A 16811-nucleotide genomic window follows, 5' to 3' on the forward strand; every position below is an offset into this window, starting at 1 on the left:
GGTCAGCAAAAAAGAGGAAGACCCTCAATGAGTTGGTTTGACACAGTGGCTGCAACAATGGGCTCAAGCATAACAACGATTGTGAGGATGGCACAGGACGGGGCAGTGTTTCATTCTGTTGTACATAGGGTCGCTATGAGTCAGAACCAACTAGGTGGCACCTAACAACAAAATTTTGATGACTTGTACTCACAATTTAAATTGCTTTTGCTCATTTGCTTTTTTTTCTAGGAAACAAATTTTATTGTATTTAGCTTGCAACAAAAGGCTGGATCTTGATTTTATTTTGACCTCCCTGGGTGCGCGCATCATGGTCAAATCTTGCAGGTGACTTCAAAAATAATAAGTTCTGAGACATCTAAAACAATGTTAAGGAGTCCTGCTGGTGCAATGTTTAAGTGTATACCTGCTAACTGAAAGGTTGGTGGTTCAAAAGTAACAGTGGCTCCATGGGAGAAAGACCCGGCAATCTGCTTCCGTAAAGGTTAAAAAACCAAAAACCAAACCCACTGCTGCCAAGGCTGTAGTCTTTATGGAAGCAGACTGGCACAAAGGCCACAGCCTAGAAAACCCTGTGACGCAGTTCTACTCCGTCCTTTAGGGTCGTTATGAATTGGAATCACTCGACAGCACTCAACAAAAACAAAATAATATACAATATTATTTCATTACAAAATGTTATTATTCAATCATATATTATTTAATTATTATCAATGATACCCTTCTTTCAGACTCCCCACTCTGTGTGTAGCAAGAGCTGTGGCCCAGGATTCAGGAAAATTCCTCAGGAAGGGAAAGCTGCCTGCTGCTTTGATTGTATTTTGTGTCCAGAGAGAGAAATATCTAAATCAGACAGGTACAAACTGGCAAAATCCCACCATCAGTTTCTCTCACCTCTTATGAGCCTCCAGGAGTCCCTAGGAGGCACCAATGGTTAAGCACTTGACTAAGATTTGAACCCACCCAGAGGCACCTCACAAGAAAGGCCTGGTGATCTGCTTCCAAAAGATCAAAGACACTGAAAACCCTATGGAGCACAGTTCTGCTCTGCACACATCTGGTCGCCATGAGTGAAGCCAACTGGATGGCAATTAACTACAACATATACTGCTATTTTGACAAGTCACATAATTTTTCATGGAAAAGTGATATTTGAGTTGAGTTTTGTTTTGTTTTTTTAATTGTGCTAGGCGAAAGTTTACAGCTCAAGTTAATTTCTCACACAAAAATTTATACACATATTGTTATGTGACATTATTTGCAATCCCTACAATGTGACAGCACTCTCCCCCTTTCCACCCCTGGTTTCTTGTGTCCATTCAATCAATTCCAGTCCTTTCCTGCCTTCTTATCCTGCCTCCCGACAGGAGCTGCCCATTTGGTCTCTAAGAGGCACATTCCTCAAGAGTATTTTGTTTGGTTTATAGTCCATTCTAATCTTTGTCTGAAGAGTGGGCTTAGGGAATGGTTTTAGTTCTGGGTTAATACAGCATCCAGGGGCCATACTTTTGGGAGTTCTTCCAGTCTCTGTTGGACCATTAAGTCTGGTCTTTTTACGTGAATTTGAGTTTTGCTCCACATTTTTCTCCCGGTCTATCTGGGACTGTCTTCTGTGTTCCCTGTCAGGGCAGTCATTGATGGTAGCCAGGCACCATCTAGTTCTTCTGGTCTCAGGCTGATGGAGTCTCTGGTTTATGTGGACATTTTGTCTCTTGAGTCTTTGGTGTTATTCATTCTCCTTTGCTCCAAGTGGACTGGGGCCAATGATAGCCACACGAAAGCTTTTAAGACCCCAGACACCACTCACCAAAGTGGGTGCAGAACATTTTCTTAATAGACCTTGTTACACCAATTGACCTAGAAGTCTCCTGAAACTATGGTCCCCAGGCGCCAGCCCCAGCTACTCTGTCCCTCCAAGTGTTTGGTTGTCTTCAGGAAACTTCTCAGCATTTGCTTTGGTCCAGTTGTGTTGTATTCTCCTGTATTGTGTGTTGTCCTTCCCTTCACCTAAGATGATTCTTGTCTATCTAGTTAGTGAATTTACTCCCCCTCCCTCCCCACCCTAGTAACCATCAAAGAATGCTTTCTTCTGTGTTTAAAGCTTTTCTTGAGTTCTTATAATAGTGATCATACAATATTTGTCCTTTTGCGACTGATTAATTTCACTCAGCATAATGCCATCCAGATTCATCCATGTTGTGAGATGTTTCATGGATTAATCATTGTTCTTTATTGTTGTGTAGTATTCCATTGGGTGTATGTAACATAATTTGTTTATCCATTCTTCTGTTGATGGGCACCTAGATTGTTTCCATCTTTTTGCTACTGTGAACAGTGCTTCAATGAACAGGGATGTGTGTATATCTATTCCTGTGATGGCTCTTATTGTTCTAGGATATATTCCAAGGAGTGGGATTGCTGGATCTTATGGTACTTCTATTTCTAGCTTTTTAAGGAAGAGCCAAATTGTTTTCCAAAGTGGTTGTACCATTTTACATTCTCTCCAGTAGTGCATAAGTCCTCCAGTCTTTCAACAACCTCTCCAACATTTATTATTTTGTGTTTTTTGGACTAATGCCACTCTTGTTGGGGTGAGATGGTACCTCATTACAGTTTTAATTTTCATTTCTCTAACGGCTAATGATTGTGAACATTTTGTCATGTATCTGTTAGCCACCTGAATGTCTTCTTTGGTCAAGTATCTGTTCATATCCTTTGCCCATTTTTTAATTGGATTATTTGTCTTTTTGTTGTTGAGGTGTTGCAGTATCTTGCAGATTTTAGAGCTTAGATCCTTATCGGGTAAGTTATAGTCAAAATTTTTTTCCAAGTCTATAAATTCTCTTCTTACTCATTTGGTGAAGTCTTTTGATGAGCATAGGTGTTTGATTTTTAGGAGCTCCCAGTTATCTAGTTTTTCTTCTGGTGTTTGTGCATTGTTAGTTATGGTTTGTATACTGTTTATGCTATTTATTTTTTCTTCCATGATTTTTATCGTTTTAGATTTTATATTTAGGTCTTTGATCCATTTTGACTTAGTTTTTGTACATGGTGTGAGGTATGGGCTTGTTTAATTTTTTTGCATATGGATATCCAATTATGTCACCACCACTTGTTAAAGAGACTCTCTTTTCCCGCATGTAAAGGACTTTGGGCCTTTGTCAAATATCACCTGCTCATAGGTGGATGAATTTACATTTGAGTTCTCAATTCTGTTCCACTGGTCTATGTATCTGGTGTTTTACCAGTAACAGGCTATTTCGACTACCGTGGCAGTATAATAACTTCTAAAATCAGGTAGCATGAGGCCTCTCACCTTGTTCTTCTTCAGTAATGCTTTACTTGCCCAGGGCCTATTCCCTTTCCTTGTGAGGCTGGTGATTTGTTTCTCCATCTAGTTAAAAAATTGTCATTGCAATTTGGATCAGGATTGCATTGTATCTGTAGAGCGCTTTGGATAGAATTGACATTTTCACAATGTTGAGTCTCCTATCCACTAACATGGTATGTTTTTCCACTTACTGAGGCCTCTTCTGGTCTTTGAGTTGAGATTTTAAAAGTAAATAGGGAGGTGTCAGTTAAATAAGGTGAAGAGGGGATTCTTGGACAAGGAAATTTAAAAACAAAATTGTTTCTACATGGCATGTTTAGAGATTTGAAAGAAAGCTAAGTTCCATTTTCTGTCTCACATATCCACTTACTTTTCTTTCCAGATAGAGATCAATGTACAGAGTGTCTCAAAAGTCAGTGTCCCAACATTGAGCAAGATTGCTGCCTGCCAAATGTTGTGACATTCCCGGCCTTCGAGGATTCTTTGGGGATGGCTCTGGCTCTGACCTGCACAGCTCTGTGCTTCTCTGTTGTCACGGTTGTGGTTCTATGGGTCTTTGTGGAGCACTGAGACACTCCCACAGTCAAGGTGAACAACTGGTCTCTCAGCTGCATCCTGCTCCTCTCCCTCCTCCTGTGCTTCCTCTGCTCTTTACTCTTCATTAGCCATCCCAACACAGCCACATGCATCCTCCAACAAATCACATTTAGAGTTGTGTTCACTGTGGCTGTTTCCACTGTTTTGGCCAAAACCATTACTGTGATTCTGGCATTCAAGGCCATGAGACCCAGAAGAACCATGAGGCAGTTGCTGGTTTCAGGGGCTCCTAACTCTGTAGTTCCCAACTGCACCCTGATCCAAGTGATTATCTGTGGGATCTGGCTAGGGACCTCTTCCCCTTTCATTGATATAGACCCACACTGTGAGCCCAGAAACCTCATCATTGAGTGCAACAAGGGTTCAGTCACTGCCTTCTACTGTGTCCTGGGATACCTGGGATCATTGGTCCTGGGGACTTTTTCCTTGGCTTACCTGGCCAGGAACCTGCCTGACACCTTCAGTGAGGCCAAGGTCTTGACATTCAGCATGTTGGTGTTCTGCAGTGTCTGGGTCACCTTCCTCCCTGTCTACCATAGCACCAAGGGGGAAGGCCATGGTGGTCGTGGAGATATTCTCCATCTTGGCCTCCAGCGTGGGGCTACTAGGCTGCATCTTTGCCCCCAAGTGCTACATTACTCTGATAAAGCCTGATAAGAATACCTTGAAAGGACTAAGGGATAAAATAGATTCTGGGGGAAATAGGTGTTTGAAGAATTACTCTCTCTAGTGTCTATCACTTCTTCAGGCTAGTGAATAATAAATCACCCTCATTTTACATTGAGATGTTAGAAAATAACTGAAACTGCTTTACTTCTTTACTTTTCAACAAATTTTCCCTCCTTTTATTCAGGAGTCTTTGTGTACAACTATCCTCAGCCAGCCTTTATGGCTCACAAATACAAATGTCACTTTGGATTAATGTCTATCTGCAAAATGTTGCTTACGAATTAATTCCTATAATTTCTTTAATCAACTGACAGACACTATGAACAATCACTTTTTTGTGAAATATCTAAGTTATATTCATGCTTCCTATTCTGTTCTTTTCTGATACTTTTAGACATTTTTAATGTTAATTGTAGCTTTGTAATATTTTTGGAATTTTTTCTGAATTCAAGAGGTAGTCAACTTTTTTTTTTTTTTACAATTGTTTAATCTGTTGTCCCAAAACCTCTTATTCAAACATTGTTGCCCAACGGTTTTAAATGTTATCTTTATCACATAAAGATAACTCACTACAGGTGGAATGATTTCTTACCTACATGATTTCTTCCTCCAATTAATTGCTTTTTGTGTTTGTGCTTACTTTTCCCCTAAATACCAGAATTGACAGAATGGTTTTATCATTGAGGTAAAATTCTTATAAACATAAAATGAACTGTTTTGAAGTGAACAAATCAGTAGCATTTAATGAATCCACAGAAGAACCCTGGTGGCACAATGGTTAAGTGCTTACCTGCTAACCAAAAGGTTGGTGGTTGGAATCTATCCAGTGGCTCCAAGGGAGAAAGACCTGGCTATCTGCTCCCATAAAGATTACAGCCTAGAAAACCCTATGGAGCAGTTCTATTCTGTCACATTGGGCTGCTATTTGTTGAAATCAACTCAAGGGCACCTAACAACAACAACAATAAATCCACAATATCCTGCAACCACCACCTCTGTCTAGTTTCAGGAAATACTCATCACTCCAAAATAATACCCATTGCCCATTGAGAGGTTATTTCTCATTCCTCCCTTCTCTGATGCCCTGGCAACCATCTATCTGCTGTGTTTCAGTATAGATTTGACCAGTCTGGATACTTTACAAAGATGAAGTCATACAAAATTTGACTTTTTTTGTCTGGTTTCTTTCACTTTGCATAATGTTTTCGAGGTTAGTCTACATTTAGCATGTATGAGTGCATCCTTTTTAATGACTATTATTCTGTTATATGTATATAACACAGTTTATTCATACATTCTTCCACTTAAGGATATTTGGGTTATTTCCAAATTTTCAGTGTCCTCTCACTTTCTTTTTCGGGAGGATGTAGGGGGATTACAGGTGATTTTTATTTCCTTATTTGTGTATCTGAATTTTCCAAAATTTTTATAATGAACATGTGTTACTTTTTTATTGTAGTGAGTAAATAAACGTCCTGAACCACATGGCTTCACTTGGAAATTCTACCCAACATTTATACAAGAAACAACCCCAGTCATTCCCAAACTCTTCCAAAACTAGAAGAGGAGGTAGCACTTCACAACTCAATCTGTGAGACTGATATTACGTTGATTCTAAAGCCAGACAAAGACACCACAAGGAAAACAGACCAATATCCTTTGTGTATATTTGTGAATATTGATGCGAAAGTCCTGAACAAAAGACTAGCAAAACAATTCCAACAGCGTATTAATAGGATTTTGCACCATAATCAAGTAGGATTTATCCTAGGAATGCAAAGATGTTTCAACATTAGAAAATCAATGTTATATACCACGTTAATAGAACAAAGGAAAAGAGCTAAACGATAATCTCAATCAATGCAGAGAAGGAATTTGACAACATCCAACAACTTTGCATGATAAAAACACTCAACAAACTAGGCATAGATGGGAAATTCCTCAACATGATAAAGGGCACCTATGAAAAGTTCACAGCTAACGTACTCAATGAAGAAAGAATGAGAGCTTTTCCCTATTACCTGAAACAAGACAAACTTGCCTGTTCTCATCACTATTATCCTATATTTTACCGGAAGTCCTAGCCACCGCAATTGTGCAGGAAAAAAGAAATAACAGGTATCCAAATCAGGAAGGGAGAAATAAAACTATTCTCATTGGCAAATGACATGATCTTATACATAGAAAACCCAAAGAATCCAAAAGAAAGCTACTAAAAACCAAAAAAAGAAAAATAAATAAACTCTTGCCATCGAGTCGCTTGAGACTCATAGGGATCCTGTAGAGTAGAACTGCTCCATAAGGTTTCCAAGGAGTAGCTGGTGGATTCGAACTGCCGACATTTTAGTTAGCAGCCGAACGCTTAACCACTGCATCACCAGCGCTCTGAGAAAGCTACTAGGGCTGATGAATCCATTCAACCAAGTGGCAGGCTAAAAAGTCAGCACACAAAGTTAATCAGATTTCTATATATCAGCAATGAGCATTCAGTAAAGAAAATTAAGGAAATAATTCCATTGACAATAGCGTCTAAAAGGATAAAATACCTAGGAATAAATCTGATCAAGCTTTGAAAGACTTGTACACTGAAAACTATAAATCTTTACTGAAAGAAATTTTAAGAGACCTAAATAAATGGAAGGGCATTCTGTGTTCATAGATTGGAAGACAATATTGTTAAGAAGTCAACACTACCAAAAGCAATCTATAGATTGAACTCAATTTCTGCTCAAAGTTCCAACAACTTTCTTTGGAGAAATGGAAAAGCCAATCCTCAAATTTATATGGATCTGCAAAAGTCCCTAAATAACCAAAGAAACCTTGCCAAAAAAAAAAAAAAAAAAAAAAAAAAAAAAAAAAAAAGAACAAAGTAGGAGGACACGATAGACCAATAAGACTTCATCAAAATTGAAAAATTTTGTCCTTCAAAGGACTAATCAAAAAAGTGAAGAGACAACATACAGACTGGGAAAAATATTTGGGAACCATATGTGTTAAAGAGTAATATCCAGAATACATAAAGAACTCCCATCACTCAATAATAAAAAGAGAAACAAGCCAACTAAAAAGGGCAGAGAATTTGAACAGACATTTCACACAGAAGTTATACAAATGGCCAATAAGCTTATGATAAGATGCTCAACCTTATCAGTCATTGTTGTCAGGTGCTATGGAGTCAGTTTCCACTCATGGCGACTCTATGTACTACAGAAAGAAACACTGCCATTCCTGAGCCATCCTCACCGTCACTGTTATGTTTGAGGCCATTGTTGAAGTCACTGTGGCAATCCATCTCATTGAAGGTCTTCCTCTTTTTTGTTGACTCTCTGTTTTACCAAGCATGATGGCGTTCTCCAGGAACCGTTCCCTTCTAATAACATGTCCAAAGTATGTGAGAAATCTCTCCATGTTTACTTCTAAGGAGGAGCCTGTACTTCTTCCAAGCTAGATTTGTTTGTTCTTCTGCCAGTTCATGGTATAGTCAATATTCTTCACCAACACCATAATTCAAAGGCATCAATTCTTCTTTGATCTTCCTTATTCATTGTCCAGCTTTCATGTACATATGGCATCTTCTTAGGTGCCATTGAGTCAGTTCTGATTCATAGCAACCACGTGTACAACAGAACAAAACACTGTCTGGTCCTGCTTCATCTTCATAGTTGTTGTTATGCTTCAGCCCATTGTTGCAACCACCGTGTGAAAGTTATGAAGTGATTGAAAATATCATGGCTTGAGTCAGGCACACCTTTGTCTTCAAAGTGACATCTTGGCTTTTTAACACTTTGAAGAGGTCTTTTGCATGAGATTTGCCCAATGCAATACATCATTTAATTTCTTGAGTGCCACTCCTATGAGTGTTGATTGTGGATCCAAGTAAAATGAAATCCTTGACAAGTTCAATGTTTTCTCCCTTTACCATGATGTTGCTTACTGGTCTAGTTGTGAGGATTTTTATTTTCTTTATGTTGAGTTGTAATCCATACTGAAGGCTCTAGTCTTTTGTCTTCATCAGTAAGTACTTCAAGTCCTCTTCACTTTTAGAAAGTGAAGTTGTGCCATCAGCATATCACTGGTTGTTAATCAGTCTTGCTCCAGTCCTGATGCTCTGTTCTTCTTCATATAGTCCAGCTTCTTGTATTATTTGCTCAGCATACAGATTGAGTAAATATGGTGGAAGGATACAGCCCTGACATACATCTTTCCTGAGTTTAAACCACACACTATCCCCTTGTTCTGTTCAAACAACTGCCTCTTGGTCTGTGTACAGGCTCCTTATGAGTATAATTAAGTGTTCTGGAATTCCCATTCTTCAAATGTTATCCATAATTTGTTATGATCCACACAGTCAAATGCCTTTCCACAGTCAAAAAAACACAGGTAAACCTCTTTCTGATATTCTCTGCTTTCAGCCAAGATCCATCTGACATCAGCAATGATATCCCTTATTCCACATCCTCTTCTGAATTCAGCTTGAGTTTCTGGCAGTTCCCTGTTGATTTCCTGCTGCAACCACTTTTGAATGATCTTCAGCAAAAATTTTACTTGTGTGTGATATTAATGACATTTTTTATCATTTCCATATTCTGTTGGATCACGTCTCTTTGGAATGGGCACAAATATGGATTTCTTCCAGTCAGTTGGACAGGTAGCCATCTTCCAAATTTCTTGGCATAGAGGAGTGAACACCTACAGAGCTGAATCTATTTATTGGAACGTCTCAATTGGTATTCTGTCAATTCCTGGAGGCTTGTTTTTTGCCAATGCCTTCAATGCAGCTTAGACTTATTCCTTCTGTATCATGGTCTTGATCATATGCTACCATCCTGAAATGGTTGAATAGTGACCTATTATTTTTGGTACAGTGACTTTGTATTCCTTCCATTTTCTTTTGATGCCTCTGTGTCATTCAATACCATCAGTCATTAGAGAAATGAAAATCAAACCACAATGAGATACACCTACTCCTCACTTATCAACTATCTCGTTATCCAACATTTTGCATTCACAAGTAAAAAAACCTACTATTTCATCATTTTATGCATTAACGAGGAGCCAGGGGAGAATGGGAGGAGGAGGAGGTTGAGGCAGCTGAGAGAGAGCAAAGTCTTGTGGGCTGCCAGTGGTTCACATTAGCCCAGAATGGCAGAGGAGCTGGGCAAGCCTGCAGTGAGCCTGGGGCAGGCAACATGCAAGAGTCAAGGGAGGCAGGTCTGCGAGGAGGTGGCAAGAGCCAGGGCACAGGAATTGTGTGTGTGTGGTGGGGGGTTTGGGGCTTGGAAGTCTCTTCTTTCAAAGGAGCCTCTCTGCCACCTTTGCAGCCTCTACTGGGCCCAGGTGGCCAGGTCTCACCTGCCTGCAAGCCTGCTGTCGAGGCCTGTCTCTGGGGTTGGTGGAGTGAGAAGGTGGAGTGGCGAGGCATGGGAGTCCATCAGGAGGCCTGGAGGAGGCCAGGTGATGGTGGGTCCCTGTTGCTCCAGAAGCTGAGGGCAACCCCAACCACCATCACCACCACTTCTAACACCTGTTGGCTATGTTGCGGTGGGGAAGGTGTGGTGGGGAAGAAGGGCCTACCATGCCACTTGGGAAGGGAGGCCAACCATGCCATTTGCATTCTGAGATACACTGGGGCCACCCAATGGTTGGTGAGCAACCTGGAGGCAGGCACTGGAAAAGAGAGGGGAAGGCCTTGACTCTCACATAACATCAATTTTCAAACATCCACCTATTCTTTGGAACCTAACCATGTTGATAATTAAGGAGTAGGTGTATCACTTCACCCTTAACTAGGATGGCCATTATCAGAAAAACTGAAAATAAGAAGTGTTTGCCAGAATGTGCAGAAATTGGAACCCTCACGCACAGCTGACGGGATTGTAAAATGGTGCAGCTAGGTTTTAAAAAGTTAAACATAGAACTGCTTTATGATCTAGCAATTCCACTCCTAGGTATATACCCAAAAGATCTGAAATCAGGGACTGAAAAAGATATTTGTACACTAATCTTCACTACAGCATTATTCACAATAGCCAAGATGTGGAAATGGCCCAAGTGTCCATCAATAGATGAACGGGCAAACAAAATGTGGTATATACAGTGGAATATTATTCAGTAATATAGAGAAATGAAGTTCTGATAAATGTTACAACATGGAGGAACACTGAAAATATCATGCTTAGTAACATAAGTTGGACACAAAAGGACAAATATTGTATGATCCCACTTACATGAAATAGGGAAATGTAGAGATAAAAATTCTTTAGTGGTTACCAGGGATGAGTGAGAGGAAGAAGAGAGGGTATTGTTTAAGGAGTACAGAATTTTTGTTATGGGTGATGAAAACAATTTGGAAACAGATAGTGATGATGGTTGCACAAAATGATGACTATAAATAATTTGACTAAATTATGCCTGGAAAAATGGTTAAAATGTTTTATTATATCTATTTCACCACAATAAAATTGAAAAGAAAAGCTTAAATGGCTTTCACATCCACAAAGCTACATCCCTCTGGCAACCCCAGATTGTTTTGAATTAATGTGTAACTCACAGCAACACCACCATCATGCACTAAAGCAACGTCTCTCACCACCTTCAGGTAGGTAGAGAAGCAGTCACTTAAGAACAAGAGGATCAACTATGGAGGACTCGGTAGAGCTCTTTATCAGACACCTGCCACTGAAGTTAAGCCTTGTTGAGATCTGGCCAAGCTGGCAAGGTTAGGAGGGTGGGTAAAGATGAGACTTACAGGAGGACACCTTTTGAGCTTTCTGACCGGATTAACACTAATTTGGAGATTGGCCAGGTTTTTTCTGTTGCCCAACAACTGTCTGTCCCTCCTTCTGTCTCTTTTTCCTGAGCCATGATCCCTCTCTGCATGACTCATCTCCTCACACAGATAGATAGCTGGATAGATAGATGACAGACAGACAGATAGAAGACAGACAGATAGATAGATAGATTGATGGATAGATAGAAAGATAGCTTGGCAACTTCTGAGGAACTTAAAATGTTGGTAAAATAAATAGTTTTGCTCTTATAAGTAAACATGTAGGACAAAAATGGGCAAAAGTCAGCCATCATAGCTACTAAACTTTGCTAGAAATCTTTTAACCCAACTGGAGACCTGGATGAACCCTGACAAAATATGAATGAGCTGCACCATTAGCAATGACATATAGGCCCCACTTCCTCCTCCACATCAGGCTGACAGACTTAAGTTCCTAAGATAATCATACATCATGGAGACACTGAGGGGTGGACAAGTGGGATAACAAGATGAGAGAGAGATTGGGTCAAGGCAGGATAGCTTTTAGTTGGGACATATTAAAACATGTAATAATTTGGGACAGAATTATCAGAGAACTCAGAGTAGTAAGCGGGGCATTGGACATCAGGCTGAGGAGGAGTTGGGTCAATCTGTGATGGAAAAGAACTGTCTTCTATTCTTCCCTTGAAGCCTACTGCTTTGTAACCATGACACCCATTCCTTCCAGGAGAGTGTGTGTACCTGTGAATGATGCTGGGACATGATAATGAAGTGCCTTACGGGGGTGGACACCTCATCACCCATGGCTGATGCTAAAGCATCAGATGGAACTACACTCAAAGACCATTTGTTGGTTACAACACTGACTCTTTCTAACCCTGACAAATCCCTCAGGGGTGTGTTCTGACAAAACCACTCCAGCTCCTTGCAGGAACATGTAGAGATTTGCAGAACCACATCTCAGGATGGGGTGGTCCCTGAAGCCTTGTTGTCCACAGAACCTAATGAAATCATAAAGGCCAGGGGAAGAGAGTCCAAAACATGTTTTTCCAAATTGTTTTTTTACCAGGTGGAGGGGCACAGATGCAGTGCCCCAGGGTAGGGGGATCCCCAGAACTCCTGAAGGGGACTGAGTGAAGCAGTGAAAAGAAGGGGAGACGAAGCTGCTGTGATCATGGTGTCAGGAGGGTGAAGTCTCAGCACCGTGAATCCCATAGAAATCCTTCCTTTTTACTCATAGCTTTTTCTAGCTGAGCCCTTGTCCTGGACCTCAGCCTGGAACATGTCCCCCCGTATTTCCACAGGATGAGGGCAGGACAATAGTGGTCTTATCCTGTGCCCACACCGGCAGAAATCTTCCCAGCTGAGGGCTCAGCCTACCATCACCCCAGCTCCGTGATCTCCTGGGCTCCCCTTAGACACAGGGCTCTGTCTCTAGGTAGGATAGACACTGCCATGTTATTCTCTGTGGTTTGTCTGATCCTACTGCTGATGCCTTTACCTGTGCTGTGCAGTTTTAATTACTATTCATGTTTAAAACTCCAGAAGCCCAGTGTCTATAGTGATGGAGACCGAGTGCTGGGTGGGTTTTTCCCCCTCTACTTCCTGTTCCAGCATTCAGAAACATACCAGCTTGCTTTTCAGCTCAGACCAAACCCAGAAGTGACACCTTATATGTAAGTTCTTTGTTGTGTGTATGTGTGTATTGGTCTGTGTGAGAGTGTGTGTGTGTGTGTGTGTGTGTGTGTGCATGTGAGACTGTGCTTATGTTGAATCCCCCTGAGAGTTCACTATGGTGTGTACAGAAACTGCAGATATACAGATCAATGAATTCTGAATGATCTGTCCTTCCATTGTCCTCCTACTGCCTTCCTCTTTCCTTTTTCTTCCCCTTACCTTCAAGAGATAGAGAGAAATCAGCATCTGTCATGGCCTTCTCCCTCTCTGCTCTTTCCATTGGTCTGATTTTATGGTCATTTCCTGAAGGGTTCAGACTAGGCAAGGCAGAGAGACACCCTCAGCCTCACTGCTGTCACCTCAAACCCCTCTTAGTGTCCATATTGTGAGCCATCCAGTGGTCCTTGGACCTTGATCCCCTTGGCCTGAGGTCAGAGTCAGGAGCACAAAGCTCAGTCTGGTTTCCCATTAACTGAGAAAAGCATTGTTGAAATAAGCACCCATGAATGTTCATAGATTTCTGAGCTCCATCACCCTAAACACAATATGTCCCATCAATTATCAGTACATATTTTTAACAGCTGTATTGAGGTAAAATTGACATTAAATGTAATTAAAATGGGCAATTTAATCAGTTGGAAACAGTTCCATGTATACTTGCAAATTTAGCACGCGCCAAGGCTAGCATTTCAAAATAGTTGGACAACAATGGTTTAATAATAGGTTTGTGAACAAGAGATTATTAATTCATGAGAATTGGAATAATTACATCTTGCATTCAGGAAAACATCTAAATTTATTTAAAATTAAAAAAAAAAACTGTAAGGGAGTCAGACATACTTATACATCCATGAATCAATGTTTTGACATAAGCCAAGACAATGAACACTTCTATCCCCCCCAAAAGTTTCCTCATGCCCTTCTTCAAGGTTGCCCATTACCCAAGCTAACCACTGATTAGCTGTCTGACACTATAGGCTAGTTTACATTTCTAGGATCATTTAGTATGTACCCGTTTTTTGCCTGTGTTCTTTCATTGAGATAATTATTTTAACATATAGCTATATTATTGTCTGAATTAAAAGTTTATTCTTTTTGATTACTAAGTACTGCTCCATTGTGTGAATATCCCACAACTTGTTTACAAATTTGTCTGTAGATGGGTATTTGGGTTGTTTATAATTTCTAATTATTATGAATAAAGCTGTTAAGAACATTTATGTATAAGTCTGCTCATATGCCTTCATTTCTTTTGGATAAAAAACTCAGGAGTAAAATGACTGGTTTGTGTGATAAGTGTAATTGCCAAAATGTTTTCCAAAGTGTATGCACCCTTTTACAAAGTGTATAAGAGTTCTAGTTCCCCCTATATCCTTGGCATCATTGGATGTGGAGAGTCTCTACTGTGCATTACACTGTACCTTAATTTGCCTTTCTGTTGGGACTAGATGTTGAGCATCTTTTCACATGCTTATTGAAACCCTTATGCCTTCTTTGATGAAGTTTCAGTTCAAATATCTTGCCCATTTTTGAATGGGTTCTTTGTTTTCTTATTATTAAATTCTGAGAGTTTGTAAATATTAACTCCCAAACTGTGGCTTGAAATGCAATCATTCTCTTAACAGTGTCTCTGAAAGAGCAAAAGTTCTTAGTTTTCTTGAAGTCTAACTTACGACATGGATGAAAGCACATGAAAGGTCTCTTCTTTCAAGGAGTTCCTGAGTTAGGATGTATACTGTGTGTTTGCACATGTGTGTGAAAATTATGCATCATTTTTACATAAAGTTGTTCATGGAAGCAATTCATGAAGAATATTACTCTTAAGTTGGGAGGAGTAAAAATGAATTTTGCTGACTGATGACCCAAGCAACCAAGTGAGGTTTTCAGGAATTTGGAAATGGATTGTGGTTGAGTTTAATGAATGTTAACTAGATAGATTCTAGTTTTGAGGTCCTATAAATGGGAGATGCATCAATGCATGGGCAAGACACTAGATGTTTTCCCCTTGGGACCTGAGTAAGGAGGCACGCACCCATCTTCATAAACCTTTTCAGAAAGTTGAAGGATATTCGGAAACGTGATTTCCTTTTTACTGAGAGCTGGAAGCCAAGAGGCAAACTTCCTTTTTCTCTTATGCTCCGGAAAAGATTAAATAGCATCTGACTTACTGGGTTCCCCAAATATTTGAGGAGATTATCCTCCAAAACCATATTAATGAGGCATTTTGGGGGGCTTCCTCTAGTACTTTCTACACTAATTAATATGTCAACTTTTATGAAGTCAGCTTTGTTCAATCATGTTCTCTTGAAAAAATAAACATTTAAGTTTTCTAGTTTATTTTCATGGACTTCAGCAGTTTCCTCAGGTTTTCTTTAATTTTTTACTATCTGCCATTATTGCTCCCACGTCATTTCTTTGTATGCACAAAAATAGAAAACCATGCATTTTTTTAGTGAAATATGGAGTTCTTTATTTAGAGGATTTGAAAGCAGTTTAAAAGGTGAGCAACAGAAAAAACAACAAAAATCAAAGTATGAACTTGGAATTTAGCCTAAATCATTCATTTGGCTGCACCATGTATCATTGCATATTGAACTTTGTTTTGTCCTCAATTAGGTAGCTAAAGATAAATTCTCAGATTTAAAAAATAACTGTATTTTTCCGTTTTCTAAAAAAGTAATGTTTGCTTATCTCTTTATTTCCTTCTCCTTCCATTGTGATTATTTTATTCTTTACCTCATTTCCTCTATATCACATATAATTTAAAACCTTTTTCATTTATTCTGTTTAATTTGCACACATGCACGTGCGCACATGCGAACACATATGCACACACACAAAGTATATTCCCTAACTCGGGAACTCCTTGAAAGAAGAGACTTGTCCTCTTTCATCCATAAATTATTCCTGGTGCCTGGAATTCTATCCAGCCCAGAGTATATGAGTGTTGAATGAATGGATAGATGAAAAAATCTCATATGAACTATAGCTGCCCATTTCATGGCTTGTCACTCAACCAGCAGGAACATTTGTCAATGACTGAACTTGTTTAAGGCTCAGAGCCAGAGTATGTGGTCCACAGATTCCATGTGGTAATGCTCCATGACTAAAATTCTTCCCCCACAATATATCCAATTATCATTCTAAACTCTAATCTCCCTTTCCTGTGAAATTGCCTGATTCTTCAACTATATGACAGGACCTGATTCAATTATTGTAGGAAACATATTTCTCAAGCTATGTTAAAATAGCTGTTGAACACGTAGTATTGGTTATTTGCTGAAGATAAATTGCTTTAAATATACACTGATACTCTTCATTTAAATTACAGTTATTATCAGAGCATCCTTGTCAGAAGGGCAGAGAAAAAGTGATTGACAGATTCAAGCTATCAGCATTTTTCAGCCTACAAACATGAAAGGCAGAGAAAAAAACCTAGCTTTGGAGGAAGAAAAACCAAACAAATGTGGTATTTTTAAAATAAGAAATGTCACCTGTTGTAATTCTTGAAACCAGACTGACAAGTTCTCCAGAAGCAGAAGGGAAAAAAGATTAGTGATTATGAAGACTTTTGAAATAAAACTGTTATAGATACTAAGTATATTTATGCAGGTCTTGATTGTAATCTGTCAAGTTACTTTTTATAATGATAATTATTGATTTTAAGTATTATCTCTCCGCTTTGGTAAGAGTCTTCTTAGCTATGGGGAAAGGACAGGTAAGAATTTTTCAGTGTTCGGCAAAGACCAGATAGACAAGAATTTGGGT

General features: G+C 39.5%; 1 pseudogene; it reads left to right on the forward strand.

Moving 5' to 3' along the window:
• Nucleotides 1-4658, forward strand: part of LOC101359369 (vomeronasal type-2 receptor 116-like) — an 11797-nt pseudogene extending 7139 nt beyond the window's left edge.
• Nucleotides 4659-16811: the final 12153 nt, after the last annotated feature.

This window comes from Trichechus manatus, unplaced genomic scaffold (genome assembly GCF_000243295.1).
Source record: "Trichechus manatus latirostris isolate Lorelei unplaced genomic scaffold, TriManLat1.0 scaffold00057, whole genome shotgun sequence".
In the NCBI taxonomy this organism is placed as follows: Eukaryota; Metazoa; Chordata; class Mammalia; order Sirenia; family Trichechidae; genus Trichechus; species Trichechus manatus.